The sequence below is a fragment of the Thamnophis sirtalis genome, unplaced genomic scaffold (genome assembly GCF_051295495.1).
Source record: "Thamnophis sirtalis isolate CommonGarterSnake01/CBP01778 unplaced genomic scaffold, rThaSir2_p1.2 scaffold_4, whole genome shotgun sequence".
Taxonomy (NCBI): Eukaryota; Metazoa; Chordata; class Lepidosauria; order Squamata; family Natricidae; genus Thamnophis; species Thamnophis sirtalis.
Window position 1 is genome coordinate 76144451 of NW_028261384.1, and position 17546 is coordinate 76161996.

A 17546-nucleotide genomic window follows, 5' to 3' on the forward strand; every position below is an offset into this window, starting at 1 on the left:
GCAAATACCTTTTCTTCCAGTAGTCCTGCAGCTGCTGGCCTTGATTATTCAGCTAATAATCCTAAACCCTATGGGTTGTTTGATACCAGTTGTCCAGGAACATCTAGCATTGCCCTTGTTGTGCTGGGCAAGGACTGATATGGGTTTCTGTAAATTACACTCACCATTTTTTATGGAAGATACATTCTTAATTTTGTTTCTCTGATGAGACCTCTGTAGTATCATGGAACCTCTTATTTTGCTCAAAGCATGCAAGCCCTACAACCATGTCAAGACAGTGTCTTATGTAAAAGGGGAATTATTATTATTCAAATTAAACGAGGGGAGGGCCAGTAACTCTGAATCAGACCGAGCACTGATGAGAGCCTATATCAGGACCTATCTCGTGGCAATACGGGTGGCAAAATGTGCGCATTTTGCCACTCTTATTGCATCTGCTGAATCGTGCCCAGCCACCTTGTTTAGAATAACCCACTCCCTCTTGAAAGGGTCTGGATGGGAACGAACAAGCTTGCACTCAATCCCGACTAGACTGAGTGGCTATTGATGCTCCCTCCCAAGGATGGTCCAGCTATTCCATCTCTTAGCCTGAGGGTGAAATTATATGCCCCTCAGAGAGGGCTCGCAATTTGGGAGTCCTCCTGGATCACTTGACGGCTGTGACCAGGGGGGGGGCTTTGTCCAGGTTCACCTGGTGCACTAATTGGGACCCTATCTGGACCAGGAGGCCCTTTGGATAGTCACTTACACTCTTGTCACCTCAAGACTGGATTACTGTAACGCGCTCTACATGGGGCTGCCCTTTGAAGAGTGTTTGAAGACTCCAGTTAGTCCAGAATGCAGCCGCACGAGTGATTGTGGGTGCACCTAGGTACACCCACGTTATACCTCTCCTCCGCGAGCTGCACTGGCTTCCCATTGGTCTCCGGACACGCTTCAAAGTGCTAGTCATTACTTTTAAAGCCCTACATGGCATCGGACCTGGCTACCTGAGAGACCGCCTCCTGCCAATTACTTCCCAGAGACCTATTAGATCGCACAGACTAGGCCTCCTCCTGATTCCATTTGCCGATCAATGTCGGCTGGCGACCCCCCAGGGGAGGGCCTTCTCTGTAGCTGCTCCGGCTCTCTGGAACGATCTCCCCATTGAGATCCGGACCCTTACTACCCTTCCGGCCTTCCGTAAAGCAACCAAGACCTGGCTGTTCCGGCAGGCCTGGGGCTGTTGAATTATCCAACCCCATTCTAAGTTATGAATGTTGTTGCAATTTTAAACTGTTCTTTTATTTTTTATATTCCCCCCTCCCTTTTTATTGTAAGCTGCCCTGAGTCTTCCGAGAGTGGGCGGCATACCAAACTAATAATAATAATAATAATAATAATAATAATAATAATAATAATAACAACTCCGCCGTTGCCGGTCCCAAGCCCAGATGAGAAAGGAGGAAGGTTGGGGTCAGGTTGGCATCTGGTCCCGTAAAAAAAACCCCGCCAACCCATACAATATGGTGAAAAAAACAAATAAGAATTCCATACCGCATCGGTCGTCGCGCGGGTTAACAAGGGCCGCGGCGGATGTTGGGGTCCCTGGACATCCGTCGACAAGTGGGCTACAAGTGGACCAGCCAACAAAACGACAAAAATATAGTGCAGATGAAAACCGTGCCATAATGGCCTGTTACTACAACTCAGAGCCAGAAAAAAGAGGCTATTTAAAGCGAATGTATGAATTATGGAAACAACAATATCCAGATTCAAATGTTAGTGAACAACGACTAGCAGATCAAAGGCGATTTATTATACGGAATAAAGTGTTTAGTGAAGTTGAAAATGAGGAAATTCAGGCAAATTGCAAAACCCAAAAAACAATATCACAAGCGGAAATAACTGATATTCAAGACACAACTAAAGACCTTATAGTAGAACTCCCAGAAGAAGCTCTCGGGGAGGAAATAACATCACCACCACTAGAACCAATTATCACTGAACAAACTGATGAACTAACTCAAAAACAAAAAGAATTGAAGGATAAGATCATGGAGCATTTTCTGCTTAATGAGGAAAGGCAACGTTTACCATCACTAAAAACTGTGCCTAAGAAAATTTTGGCCCCTATCATGAAAATGGTTAATGCAGTGTTTTCAACAATTGAACCGGAATCCATCATGGAAACAAACCAGTTAATGTACAGCGCAGCTGTAATAGTCACTAATGAACTAGGCATTAAAATTAAAGTACCTAGTCACACAACAGAAAAAGCATCAAAGCCAAAGTGGAAAATCCGTTTAGAACAAAAAATCAAAAAATTAAGAGCAGATGCTAGTAACTTAAAGAACATGCATGAGCAACGGCTTAAAAACAACAAAATCATAGATTGGCTAATCAGCAGATATAGATTGGATACAAGAAACATCAATGAAGCTGTAGAGATTGTAAAACAGCAGATAACAGCAACAGCTAGGAAAATTGAAAGATATGAGGCACGAATCATCCAATATAAACAAAATCAGCAATTTCGATCAGACCAACGGCGTTTTTATCAAAGTCTTAATGTGAATGGTGACACCAAAAGTGAAAAACCAGAAAAACAGGCCACAGTTGAATTCTGGAAAGAATTGTGGGAAAATGCAAAGGACTACAACAAGGAAGCAAAGTGGATACATGACTTTGAGAAAAGCGTTGGCAACAAACAAATGCAAGTATTAGAAATAACAACTGAGATGGTCAAAAATCGAGTTAAAAAGGTAAAGAATTGGACATCACCTGGAAAGGACCAATTACATGGTTTCTGGCTCAAATATCTGACCAGTTTACATGCAATATTGGCCAGGCAACTAAATGAAATTTTACAAAAGGGCCAAATTGATGAATGGTTGACAACTGGAAAAACATACTTGATTCAGAAAGATGCAACTAAAGGAACAACACCTGAAAACTACAGACCAATAACATGCTTGCTAACAACCTTCAAATTACTCACAGGCATTATTGCAGATAACATGATGGATTATTTGGAAACAAACAACATCTTGCCAGTAGAGCAAAAAGGCAACAAAAGAAGGAGCAGGGGCACAAAAGATCAGCTTCTAATTGATAAAATGATATTAGAAAATTGTAAGAACAGAAAAACGAACTTGAATATGGTCTGGATTGATTACAAAAAGGCATTTGACTCACTGCCACATAGTTGGATCATAAAATGCTTAGAAACAACTGGCATTAGCAAAAATATTACATCCTTTACTGAAAAGGCGATGAAACAATGGAGAACTGAGTTGGCGGTAGGGAATGAGATCTACGGAATGGTTAATATCAAGCGAGGAATTTTCCAGGGTGATTCATTTTCACCTCTTCTCTTCATCATCGAAATGATCCCACTATCAGTAATCTTAAAAAAAATGAAATTAGGCTACCAAACAGCCAAAGAAGCTGAAAAAATTTCGCATTTACTATATATGGATGATTTGAAACTCTATGGAAAGTCAGAAATAGAAATCCAATCATTGACAAACACAGTCCGAGTATTCAGCACCGATATTTCAATGCAGTTTGGCATGGAAAAATGCGCCACTGTATCCATAAAAAGGGGCAAAATCACTGCATGTGAGGGAATTGAAATGCCCAATGGCCAATTAATTAAATGCAAAGAAAATGAAGCCTACAAATACTTAGGCATTCTGCAGTTGGATAACATCAAGCATGGAGAAGTAAAAACTATTGTCAGGCGAGAGTACACCAACATAGTTAGGAAAATTTTGAAATCTAAATTGAATGGTGGAAATACAATCAAGGCCATAAATACCTGGGCAATACCAGTTATAAGATACACAGCTGGTATAGTTAACTGGACACAAGCTGATTTGGACCTTTTGGACCGAAAAACCAGGAAACTAATGACAATGCACTACAGTTTACATCCACGTGGTGATACTGATAGACTTTACCTGCCCCGAAAATCAGGTGGCAGAGGATTATTACAAGTGAAGCAAACAGTTGAAGAAGAAAAACATGCACTGGCTGATTATTTAAAAGAAAGTCAAGAACATCTATTAATCGAAGTAAAGAACAAAAATCTACTGAAGGCCCAACAGACGAAACAAGAATACAGAAAAGATGCGATAAAATCAAGAATGGAGAGTTGGCAGAACAAAGCACTGCATGGCCAATTTCTGGAAAAAATAAAAGATAAAGTGGACAGTGAACAAACTTGGTTATGGTTAACAACAGGTACATTAAAGAAAGAAACAGAGTCACTAATCCTGGCTGCGCAAGAACAAGCTATCCGCACAAATGCCATTAAGGCCAAAATCGAAAAATCCTCTGATGATGCCAAATGCAAACTTTGCAAAGAAGTTGATGAAACTGTTGATCACATACTCAGCTGCTGTAAAAAAAATTGCGCAGACTGATTATAAATTGCGGCACAATTCAGTAGCACAAATGATCCATTGGAATTTGTGCAAAAATTATAATATTAAAACAGCAACAAACTGGTGGGAACATCAGCCTGAAAAAGTCACCGAAAATCAGATGGTCAAGATCTTGTGGGATTTCCGTATACAAACCAACAAAATACTGGCGCATAATACACCAGACATCACACTGGTTGAGAAAAATAAGGTCACAATCATAGACATCGCAACACCAGGTGATAGCAGGGTCGCCGAGAAGGAACTTGAAAAAATCACAAGATACCGGGACTTAAAAATCGAAATTCAACGACTATGGCACAAACCAGCAGTGATAATTCCAGTGGTAATTGGCACACTGGGTGCTATTCCAAAAGCACTGGAATTACATTTAAAACAGTTAAAAATTGACCAAATCACCATCAGTCAAATGCAAAAAGCCGCACTGCTTGGATCTGCACGCATATTACGAAAATACGTTACGACGTCCTAGGCCCCTGGGTGGCGCCCGACTAGTAACCAATGCCAAATCCGGCGAAACAACTGGCCGCTGTGATACAATTGTATAATAATAATAATAATAATAATAATAATAATAATAATAATAATAATAATAATAATAATAATAATAATAAACTCCGCCGTTGCCGGTCCCAAGCCCGGATGAGAAAGGAGGAGGGTTGGGGTCAGGTTGGCATCTGGTCCTGTAAAAAAAAACCCGCCAACCCATACAATATGGTGAAAAAAACAAATAAGTATTCCATACTGCATCAGTCGTTGCGTGGGTTAACAAGGGCTGCGGCGGATGTTGGGGTCCCTGGACATCTGTCGACAAGTGGGGTACAAGTGGACCAGCCATCAAAACGACAAAAATATAGTGCAGATGAAAACCGTGCCATAATGGCCTGTTACAACTCAGAGCCAGAAAAAAGAGGCTATTTAAAGCGAATGTATGAATTATGGAAACAACAATATCCAGATTCAAATGTTAGTGAACAACGACTAGCAGATCAAAGGCGATTTATTATACGGAATAAAGTGTTTAGTGAAGTTGAACATGAGGAAATTCAGGCAAATTGCAAAACCCAAAAAACAATATCACAAGCGGAAATAACTGATATTCAAGACACAACTAAAGACATTATAGTAGAACTCCCAGAAGAAGCTCTCGGGGAGGAAATAACATCACCACCACTAGAACCAGTTATCACTGAACCAACTGATGAACTAACTCAAAAACAAAAAGAATTGAAGGATAAGATCATGGAGCATTTTCTGCTTAATGAGGAAAGGCAACGTTTACCATCACTAAAAACTGTGCCTAAGAAAATTTTGGCCCCTATCATGAAAATGGTTAATGCAGTGTTTTCAACAATTGAACCAGAATCCATCATGGAAACAAACCAGTTAATGTACAGCGCAGCTGTAATAGTCACTAATGAACTAGGCATTAAAATTAAAGTACCTAGGCACACAACAGAAAAAGCATCAAAGCCAAAGTGGAAAATTCGTTTAGAACAAAAAATCAAAAAATTAAGAGCAGATGCTAGTAACTTAAAGAACATGCATGAGCAATGGCTTAAAAACAACAAAATCATAGATCGGCTAATCAGAAGATATAGATTGGATACAAGAAACATCAATGAAGCTGTAGAGATTGTAAAACAGCAGATAACAGCAACAGCTAGAAAAATTGAAAGATATGAGACACGAATCATCCAATATAAACAAAATCAGCAATTTCGATCAGACCAACGGCGTTTTTATCAAAGTCTTAATGTGAATGGTGACACCAAAAGTGAAAAACCAGAAAAACAGGCCACAGTTGAATTCTGGAAAGAATTGTGGGAAAATGCAAAGGACTACAACAAGGAAGCAAAGTGGATACATGACTTTGAGAAAAGCATTGGCAACAAACAAATGCAAGTATTTGAAATAACAACTGAGATGTTCAAAAATCGAGTTAAAAAGGTAAAGAATTGGACATCACCTGGAAAGGACCAATTACATGGTTTCTGGCTCAAATATCTGACCAGTTTACATGCAATATTGGCCAAGCAACTGAATGAAATTTTACAAAAGGGCCAAATTGATGAATGGTTGACAACTGGAAAAACATACTTGATTCAGAAAGATGCAACTAAAGGAACAACACCTGAAAACTACAGACCAATAACATGCTTGCCAACAACCTTCAAATTACTCACAGGCATTATTGCAGATAACATGATGGATTATTTGGAAACCAACAACATCTTGCCAGTAGAGCAAAAAGGCAACAAAAGAAGGAGCAGGGGCACAAAAGATCAGCTTCTAATTGATAAAATGATATTAGAAAATTGTAAGAACAGAAAAACAAACTTGAATATGGTCTGGATTGATTACAAAAAGGCATTTGACTCACTGCCACATAGTTGGATCATAAAATGGTTAGAAACAACTGGCATTAGCAAAAATATTACATCCTTTACTGAAAAGGCGATGAAACAATGGAGAACTGAGTTGGCGGTAGGGAATGAGATCTACAGAATGGTTAATATCAAGCGAGGAATTTTCCAGGGTGATTCACTTTCACCTCTTCTCTTTATCATCGCAATGATCCCACTATCAGTAATTTTTAAAAAAATGAAATTAGGCTACCAAACAGCCAAAGAAGCTGAAAAAAATTCACATTTACTATATATGGATGATTTGAAACTCTATGGCAAGTCAGAAATAGAAATCCAATCATTGACAAACACAGTCCGAGTATTCAGAACTGATATTTCAATGGAGTTTGGCATGGAAAAATGCGCCACTGTATCCATAAAAAGGGGCAAAATCACTGCATGTGAGGGAATTGAAATGCCCAATGGCCAATTAATTAAATGCAAAGAAAATGAAGCCTACAAATACTTAGGCATTCTGCAGTTGGATAACATCAAGCATGGAGAAGTAAAAACTATTGTCAGGCGAGAGTACACCAACATAGTTAGGAAAATTTTGAAATCTAAATTGAATGGTGGAAATACAATCAAGGCCATAAATACCTGGGCAATACCAGTTATAAGATACACAGCTGGTATAGTTAACTGGACACAAGCTGATTTGGACCTTTTGGACCGAAAAACCAGGAAACTAATGACAATGCACTACAGTTTACATCCACGTGGTGATACTGATAGACTTTACCTGCCCCGAAAATCAGGTGGCAGAGGATTATTACAAGTGAAGCAAACAGTTGAAGAAGAAAAACATGCACTGGCTGATTATTAAAAAGAAAGTCAAGAACATCTATTAATCGAAGTAAAGAACAAAAATCTATTGAAGGCCCAACAGACGAAACAAGAATATAGAAAAGAAGTGATACAATCAAGAATGGAGAGTTGGCAGAACAAAGCACTGCATGGTCAATTTCTGGAAAAAATAAAAGATAAAGTGGACAGTGAACAAACTTGGTTATGGTTAACAACAGGTACATTAAAGAAAGAAACAGAGTCACTAATCCTGGTTGCGCAAGAACAAGCTATCCGCACAAATGCCATTAAGGCCAAAATCGAAAAATCCTCTGATGATGCCAAATGCAGACTTTGCAAAGAAGCTGATGAAACTGTTGATCACATACTCAGCTGCTGTAAAAAAATGGCGCAAACTGATTATAAATTGCGGCACAATTCAGTAGGACAAATGATCCATTGGAATTTGTGCAAAAATTATAATATTAAAACAGCAACAAACTGGTGGGAACATCAGCCTGAAAAAGTCACCGAAAATCAGATGGTCAAGATCTTGTGGGATTTCTGTATACAAACAGACAAAATACTGGCGCATAATACACCAGACATCACACTGGTTGAGAAAAATAAGGTCACAATCATAGACATCGCAATACCAGGTGATAGCAGGGTCGCCGAGAAGGAACATGAAAAAATTGCAAAATATCAGGACTTAAAAATTGAAATTCAACGACTATGGCACAAACCAGCAGTGGTAATTCCAGTGGTAATTGGCACACTGGGTGCTATTCCAAAAGCACTGGAATTACATTTAAAACAGTTAAAAATTGACAAAATCACCATCAGCCAAATGCAAAAAGCTGCACTGCTTGGATCTGCACGCATATTACGAAAATACGTTACAACGTCCTAGGCCCCTGGGTGGGCCCCGACTAGTAACCAATGCCAAATCCGGAGAAACAACTGGCCGCTGTGATACAATTGTATAATAATACTACAGAGTCTTTTCAATTTCAAGTGACTCTTACAACAATATAAAAACAGAATAAAAATGATAAGCACATTAAAGCATTAAAAACTTTCTGCATTAAGAATTAAAACATTAATATCAACCAAGGTTAGAAAAACTGTGTGACACATAAAAATAGGTATTAAATATCTAGGCCTGTTACAATAGCAAGTATGTATACTATGTATAAAAACATGCTAGCATTGATCAAAAATATTCTAAGAAAATTAAGTATAAATCTACTTGCTTCCTAATAATTCAATCCATTTGGCACTTGAATTCAAAGACATTTTTGCAACAGCTGTAGTCAAAAGATGCTATTATAGAATTTGATTCAGAATTCTGAAATGTAACAGACAAATATGGGAGGAGGAAGTTCAAGTTATTTATGATACTCATTTCCTTAGCATCGCCATTCATGATTACTACATTTATCCCATAGAAATTTTGCTTATCCTTCCACTGATAAATTCCCCATGGAAATTGTAGAATTTTAAAATAGCAGCACATTTATGAGTAGTGAGAACAACGGAGTAATTAATAATAATGAGCAAGAGAAATTATAAGCTTTCTATGCACATCTCAAGGCTAAGTGTAGATTTTTCAACTTTTTTGGTTTAGCACTGAAAAAAGTATAATTAATTCTCTATCTCAATTCTACCTGTTTAAAATAGCATGATGGAAATTTGCTAAAGAATATTTCAATAAGCAACTAGAAAATTATTTTCGAAGTGGTGGAAGGTGCTTAATGTTTTTATTGTTTATCACTGTGAGGATGAATGGAAAAAAGATTGTTGCCTCCAGAATTTTCTACTTTGCCTAGGTAAACTGTGGTAGTTCCATTTATCTGGAACTATAGAGCTGCATCTGGATTGCAATTAAAATAATATTTAATTATTATTTTCTCATGTCAAGACTTAATAATATATCTGAAACAGTGGCTCATCTGCTACTAGAATAATAGTGAGAAACATGACAGTTGTATAAATGAGCTCAAATTTCCAGAGTTTAAGGTCTTAAAATTGAACTCTTGATAGATCTCTAATATTTTTGCAGATAGAGGAATTGTCTTCACATTCACATTCACTAGCAGCAAAAGGTATCCTCTGATTAAAAATGGGAGGGGGGGAGGAAAGAAAAGAAAACTTGAGGGAAGTGAAATGAGAAGCCAAATGTTCAGGAATATTTAATCTGATAAACCTGTATTACTGAAATCCTGTAAATAAATGAAGCCGTAAAAAGTCATCTGCTAACCAGTTAAATCCTCTTCATCTTAGCTCTAGGCACTTCATCAGGTACATATCTGTTCTTTATTGTTTCTTCATTGTCACTTATTCAGAGCTTGCTGAGGGGCCCTGATGCTATTGGACTGTTTAAATTATCAAGACTGTTTGGGCTGAAGGGCATTTCCCCATGCCAGAAGATCTCATGCTGACAAGTTGCAAAAGAACAATTTTGATGAACTTTGTTTCAAAGCTTTGGATACTGTTTGCTGGATTCTCCTTTCTTTTGTTTATTTGTGTGTGTGTGTGTGTGTGTGTGTGTGTGTGTGTACCTGTGGGTGTGTGTGTGCATGTATGTATGCACATGCAAGCATACATATATACATGTTTGTACAGTACATATGTGTGCAAGTAAACAATCAAGTCAGAGTTTTAGAAAAAAACCAGCAATTCCAATCATAAATTGGAATTCAATTTACAAATAACAAATCACATAACAGACAGCAACAGACAGAGTCTTATTTTCTTTTGACCTCCAAAATAAGCACTTAGCTTTATTTTCAGGGAGATCTTATAATTTTGGAGGTATAGGAGGTGGCGAGCATGGTCACCTCATGGCTGCTGCTGTGTTGCAATATTTCAGGGAGGGCTTATTTTCAGGGGAGGGCTTATTTTAGTGCATGCGCTCAAAAGCCCGTTTGGGCTTATTATCCAGGGAGGTCTTATTTTCAGGATAGGTTGTGCAATTACTTTAATTAGTTAATCAAGAAGTTCTAAATTCTTGCTTGTCTTTTAAATAGCTAATTTCTCTTGCACTGTAAAAATTATACTGGTTTGCAGGATACTTTTGCTGTTATTCTAAATTATAATGAATCTACCAATCAAATGGACTGTTTTAATTTTACAGAACAAAATAGGCCACAAGAATATTTACCACCTATAAAGCCCTTCATGGTAGTGGATCTGGGTACTTGAGAGACTGCCTCCTGCCAATTACCTCCTCACGACCGATTAGATCACACAGATTAGGCCTCCTCCGAGTTCCATCTGCCAGCCAGTGCCGACTGGCAACTATGCGGAGGAGAGCCTTTTCAGTAGTAGCTCCGACCCTTTGGAACGACCTCCCCGTGGAGATTCGTACCCTCACCACCCTCCAGACTTTCTGCACAGCCCTTAAGATCTGGCTATCCTGCCAGGCCTGGGGTTAAAGATTGGGATCCGTCCCCACCCGAATGATGAATGAATGTTGCTTCTATTTTTAATTAAGTATTGTCTGTATATGTCATTACGTGTATCCCCTCCCTATAGGTTGTAAGCCGCCCTGAGTCCCCTCAGGGAAAAGGGCGGCCTATAAATAAAAGCAATCTACAATCTACAATCTACAATATATGACAACCGAATGTGACCATCCTGTCTGGCATTATAACTACTTTGATGTTGAGCCCTCATTGTTTGTAGCTTCACATTCTCTCTCTCTCTCTCTCTCTCTCTCTCTCTCTCTCTCTCTCTCTCTCTCTCTCTCTCTCTCTCTCTCTCTCTCTCTCTCTCTCTCTCTCTCTCCCTCTCCCTCTCCCTCTCCCTCTCCCTCTCCCTCTCCCTCTCCCTCTCCCTCTCCCTCTCCCTCTCCCTCTCCCTCTCCCTCTCCCTCTCTCCCTCCTTCTCTCCCTCCCTCCCTCCCTCCCTCCCTGATCTATCATCTCACGATTTAGGCTTAGTGGTTATACTCCAGATAATTGGTTTGCCAGTTTGTTTCTCAATTATTTGACATATGAACTTGAACTGTAATGATACATTCTTATTCATTTATTGCCCAAATTTGATGAAACTTTTGTAACATAACTTTTCCTGTTGGTACTCTGCTTATAAAAATATCCATATAAATTATTCTATTTTTATACTTCTGCCCACTGTCTTTGCTAAAATGTCTGCCATATTTTTCAGTGTTTCTTTGACAGAAAACCATCAAGTTTTCCTTATAGCATATCTAATTTCAATTCATTAACAAAACAAAGAATAACAGTTTAACTAAGCACCTTAACACGTTTCAAAATATACAGCCACCTGTGTTTAGAATGTTAGCAACTCCACTTGTAAATCACTTAAATTACTTATTATCTTCTGCAGTAATTTTCAGTGCTTCTCAAGCACTCCACAAATCAAATAGGGATATACAAATCAAAAAGTTATTCAATTAGCATAAAAATATCAGATGTCACCACAAAATGTCACTTAATGTCAGCCTCAAAATGAGCAAATAATTCGCCTCATCAGTTTAATTAACAAAATAGGAAGCCAAGTAAAATTAATATGCTCCAAATGTGTTTTGGATCCCGTTTAGAATGAAATTATGATGGTGGATTTTTAATAGTCAAATCATTTTCAAAAGTAAAAGAACAGTTTGTGTAGAATTATGGAACAATATAGTCAGCATTGAAACATGAACAATAAAACATAACTTTCAAAACCATAATAATCTATTAGGATACCTGAAATAATTGGAACTCTGTTGGGTCTCAATGGCTTCCCTGTATATATGTGAATGTCTACGGCAATGGTAGATTTAGACTTGCCAGCTCTACTCTGGTCTTTTATTAAAGCCTCAAAATAATATTGGCACCAAATGCAGATGGACATATACTAAAAAAAAAATCAACACACTTCTGAGGGCAATGATCAGCCATTCTGTCTTTCTTCAACCTTCCTGCTCTTAGCCATTGCCAGGTCTTGTTATTTGCTTTGCCTGCTCTTTTTTAAAAAAAAATGTATTGACCATGTAATACTTTGCCTTTTCATTTCTCTTTTCTGTTCTTTATTTGTTTTTTTTTTCCTTTCAGGTCAGTTTGATCTTTCCAGTTCTTAATAAGCCTCCCTAGTATACTAGTGATGAAAGAAGTGTCCTTCAGGGTTTGGCTCCAAGTGGGGAAAAAGACACTGGAGACATGGAGGCTGCTTGGAAAGATGGTTTAATGGTGGACAGGGTCACATGGCTTGAGTCCTGAACAGAAAAGGTGATCACATGCTTGAATGTTGGTGGAGAAAAAAAGAAGGAAGGGCTGAGACGCTGAAAGTCCCTGATTTTATGCCCTCTCTGGCCTTTGATCTTGATCTTGTATTCTGATTAGTTGTCAAACTCCCAAGGGGCCATGTAGGGGCAACTCTCTAGGATGTGTTTTGAATCCCAAGTTTGCTTGAATTCTCAGATGCTATGTGGTGAGTTTCTGTGAAAAGCTGATACTATCTTTATTATGTAAAGTGGACTAGCTCAGGCTTTAATGGCTCATTGACAAAGAGGGTAATAGCAGTAGACTTATATATCGCTTCATAGGGCTTTCAGCCCTCTCTAAGCAGTTTACAGGGAGTCAGCATATTGCCCCCAACAATCTGGGTCCTCATTTTACCCACCTTGGAAGGATGGAAGGCTGAGTCAACCCTGAGCCGGTGAGATTTGAACCGCTGAACTGCTGATCTAGCAGTAGCCTGCAGTGCTGCATTTAACCACTGCGCCACCTCGGCTCAGGGTGGGGTCAGGAAACTGCAGGGAGCTACTCTGTCTTTTTAAAACATGTTTCTTCCTTTTCACATCCAGGGAAATATAATATTCTGCCATTTCAATATTTCCTAGGATATTTCATTTTTCTGGGAGAGGGCTGGGTGATAACTTTCCACACTAGTTTCAGTGCATCTTCTTCAATGTCCTTCAGATGTTATTCCAATGCTTTTTTCTTTCTTTAGTCATTACTTCCCTGCTAAATTAAAGTTCAAATTTCTTTTTTTTTAAAGTATAAAATCACCCAATTATTATTGAAAGTTTGCTGATCTTATTTGTCTCTCAATGCTGTTTTGTATGCTAATATATATGGTTTTAATTGTGATATTATGATCAATTGTAACATCTCTACAAACAAACATGCTAAATAATACATGCATTCCTTCTCTGTTGAGTTCTACAAATTGATTATTTCTTATAAAGCTGAAAATTTGTTACAACTTAAAATGGCTCAAATACATACGAGATACTCAGAATTATATCTACCATGTGCCAGCAGTCACCTAATTGAGAAGTATATCATTCAACTGGAAAGGTGTAACTGAAAAGATTTCACATTTGTAAAAACAAAATTTGAATGATCTATACATACTGAGAACATTTTGAAATATCATTTCTGATTTCTCTTACAGGTGAAGTCAAATATTTACTCCAGAATCTGATGATAAGACCGAAAGAAAGCCCAAAGTCTGAGAAAAGGAGACCCACTATTTAATTTTCCCCTTTGTTATTTTATATATGTTCCTTTAATAAACAAATTTTTCAAACATTGAAACAAATGTATGAACTCAGAAAACTTTAAAATCTAATTTAAAAAATAACAGATTTGACTAGGCAATTTGATTAGCAATTTCTGAATGGTGATCTATGGCAAATGAATGCCAGTTCCTTAAAAAAGGAAGAGTACAGTTTCAAACAGTACTGAAGAGAAAAGAAATGGAACATAGCTGCTAAAGCAAGTAGCTACACACAAAAAAAATTGATGAAAAAATTGAATCATATACGAGGTGAGAAAAGGGGCAACTCATCAAAGACAAGTATTCAGACATAGTCCAGAATTGTGAAGATGGTATCTGAAGGTTAAAACTCAGAATGAACTGAAATTGGCAAAAGATGCCGAGAACAATAAAAGAGCTCCTTCAAATATGTTCAAAATAAAAGGAAGTGAAAAAAAAATTAATGTAGTAGCATCAGAGTTGGATGATTCAGCCCTGATTTGATTTTGAGATTCAAGATTAGAAGAGAATAATATTTTATACAAATTTCAGTTCAGACTTCAAAGCAAAAGAATTTTATTGAAGCCTATTTCAGATTCAATTAAAAAAGATCCATATATAGTCTATAATGGGAAATGGTCAGAGAGATTTCTCCATCTGAACTGTAAGGGTTGCTGCCAAGACTGGCCTGCTGCTGCTTTTTCACTCTTTTTTCCTTGGAAATTACTAAAGCTAGGACAAGAAAGAGAGCAGCTGCTCTCAAGAATCATCCTCCCTCCCTTAATGCCTTGCTCTAAGGAAAATAGAAAATGATATTCAGAAGGCCGTTACAGGTCTTAGAATTGTTGCTATTGCTAATGAGTCAATCTGCAAATCCTCACACTGAAGCATTGTGAAGGCAACAATTCCCAAGCCATAGAACTCCTGAATATCTCACTCTAACAGCTCCTCAGAATGAAGATTAGAAACTGATAATTCAAATACAAAACAGTGGAGAAAAGCAACAGACAAAAGCCAACACCATTCTTCTGTGCCTTCTGGGGTATCTACTCTGATTCATGAAGAGGCTATTTGTTGCAGTAGATATTAAAGTGAAATAATTACAAGAAAATACTTCCTACAATCTTCTACTTAGTTTATGATCTAGATCAGAGTTTCTCAGCTTTGAAACTTAAGGATGTGTGAACCAAGCCCAGCATTTTCTCCAACCTGCATGCTGGCTGGGGATTAAAGTCCACATACCTTAAAATAGCTAAGATTGAAACATATTGATCTAAACTTTTAATCAAATCAGTGATCACCCCAAACACAATGTTTTGGATAGATAATAAGCAGTCCCCAATCTTTCTGCTCTGTGGACTGGCAGTAGCAGAGGTGACGGGAGAGTGATCTTTCACACATGCACCCACTGCTTGCCCAAATGGAACATTGCATACTTGAGTGCTGGGCTGTTGCTTGCATGGCCCAATTCCCAATAGACTGCAACCAAATCATGGGCAATGGAATGAGAAGCTTTGTACTCCTAGGTAATGGGATGGTGATAGGATGGAGAGAAAGAGTTATATCTCTCGAGCCTCAATGATTAAAGAAAGTGGGGGAAAGAAGGAATTGGGCAGGTCTCAAACAGATTATAAATACTTAAAAAGATTATGAGAAAATACCAATGTAGTAAACCAAGCATACTTAAGCAGAGTAAACCAAATACCAAACTCTTTAGATTAAAAGTGAGAACTCTTTTCAGAAGCTTCCATGAAATGTCAAATTAAAATATTGCAATCCACCTTGGGAGAAACTGAGACCACTACTGGCATAATGGTTAAGAGAGAGATCAAATGGTACATGAAAAGAGGCAGCTAGATATATCTCATTTTCTTTATGCAAAAAGTCCATATGTTTTTATTTTTAGAGAAGGGAAGCTGGGCTATTTTTTGGAGCATGTGTATCTGGGACTATGAACAGATCTCTTTGCAGTATAAGCCAGGAATATATGTAGGCAGGATGATAAAAGTCATGATATTAGTTAAATATGGCACGGGATGAAATACCACCGGTACGCGGATGATACACAGTTGTATCTTTACGCCCCGTGCCAGCTCAGCATAGTGGTGGAAGTGATGTGCCAGTGCCTGGAAGCTGTTAGGGTCTGGATGGGAGTGAACAAACTTGCACTCAATCCTGACAAGACCGAGTGGCTGTGGATGTTGCCCCCTAAGGACAGCCCGTTTAGTCCATCCCTAAGCCTGAGGGGAGAAAATTTACTCCCCTCAGAGAGGGTCCGCAACTTGGGGGTCCTCCTAGATCCGCAGCTGACATTAGAACAACACCTGTCGGCTGTGACCAGGGGGGCCTTTGCCCAGGTTCATATGGTGCACCAGTTGCGGCCCTATTTGGACCGGGAGGCACTACAAACAGTCACTCACGCCCTCGTCACCTCAAGACTGATTACTGCAATGCGCTCTACATGGGGCTGCCCCTGAAAAGTGTTCGGAGACTACAATTAGCCCAGAATGCAGCCGCACGAGCGATACTGGGTGTACCAAGGTACACCCACACTACACCTATCCTCCGTGAGCTGCACTGGCTTCCTATCGGTCTCCGAGCACGATTCAAGGTGCTGGTTATTACCTTTAAAGCCCTACATGGCCTAGGACCCAGATATCTGCGAGACCTTCTTCTGCCGCACACCTCCCAATGACCGATAAGATCGCACAGGGTGGGCCTTTTCCAGGTGCCATCAGCCAGACAATGTCAGCTGGTGGCACCCCGGGGGAGGGCCTTCTCTGTAGCCGCTCCAACCCTATGGAATGAACTACCCCCAGAGATCCGGACCCTACCCACTCTCATGACCTTCCGAATGGCTATCAAAATCTGGCTATTCCGGCAGGCCTGGGGCTGTTGACCTCTCGACCGAGGTCCAGCCCCGATTAGATTGGGTGTATGATGTGCTTCTTTTTAATTTGCTTTCCTTTGTTTGTTTTTAACCCTTCTTTTAAAATTTATTTTCTGTAAGCCGCCCAGAGTCCTTTGGGATTGGGCAGCCAATAAATTTAATAAATCAATCCAAATCCAAATCATATGACCAAATTCCTATTTTTTATGTAAGGGTTGGGTCTCTCTCTCTCCTTCCTCCCTGTGGTGATACCTGAGGTTAGTTTATACCAGGATAAAGGATGGTAGACTTAAAATGACTTTTGAAAGGAGAAGACTTATTATATCTAGACATATCACAGAGAATTATGGTGTGTAACCAGAATCCAATTTGCAATTAAGAATAAAGACAGAAATAATCACTTTTGCAGGAAGTGGCTTAAAATATTATCTTTAATTTTTTTAATGTAATTGAATAGGTTAGGTTTATTGGTTTATAAACCCCCCAGTAACTAATAAACAGTATTTATGTGAATTATTCATAGAAGTGAGAAGTGGA

The 17546-nt window shown here is 38.8% G+C and overlaps 1 pseudogene; it reads left to right on the top strand.

Moving 5' to 3' along the window:
• The first annotated feature begins 3872 nt into the window (after window positions 1-3872).
• On the top strand, window positions 3873-8537 carry LOC148045922 (uncharacterized; annotated as a pseudogene).
• The last annotated feature ends 9009 nt before the right edge of the window (window positions 8538-17546 follow it).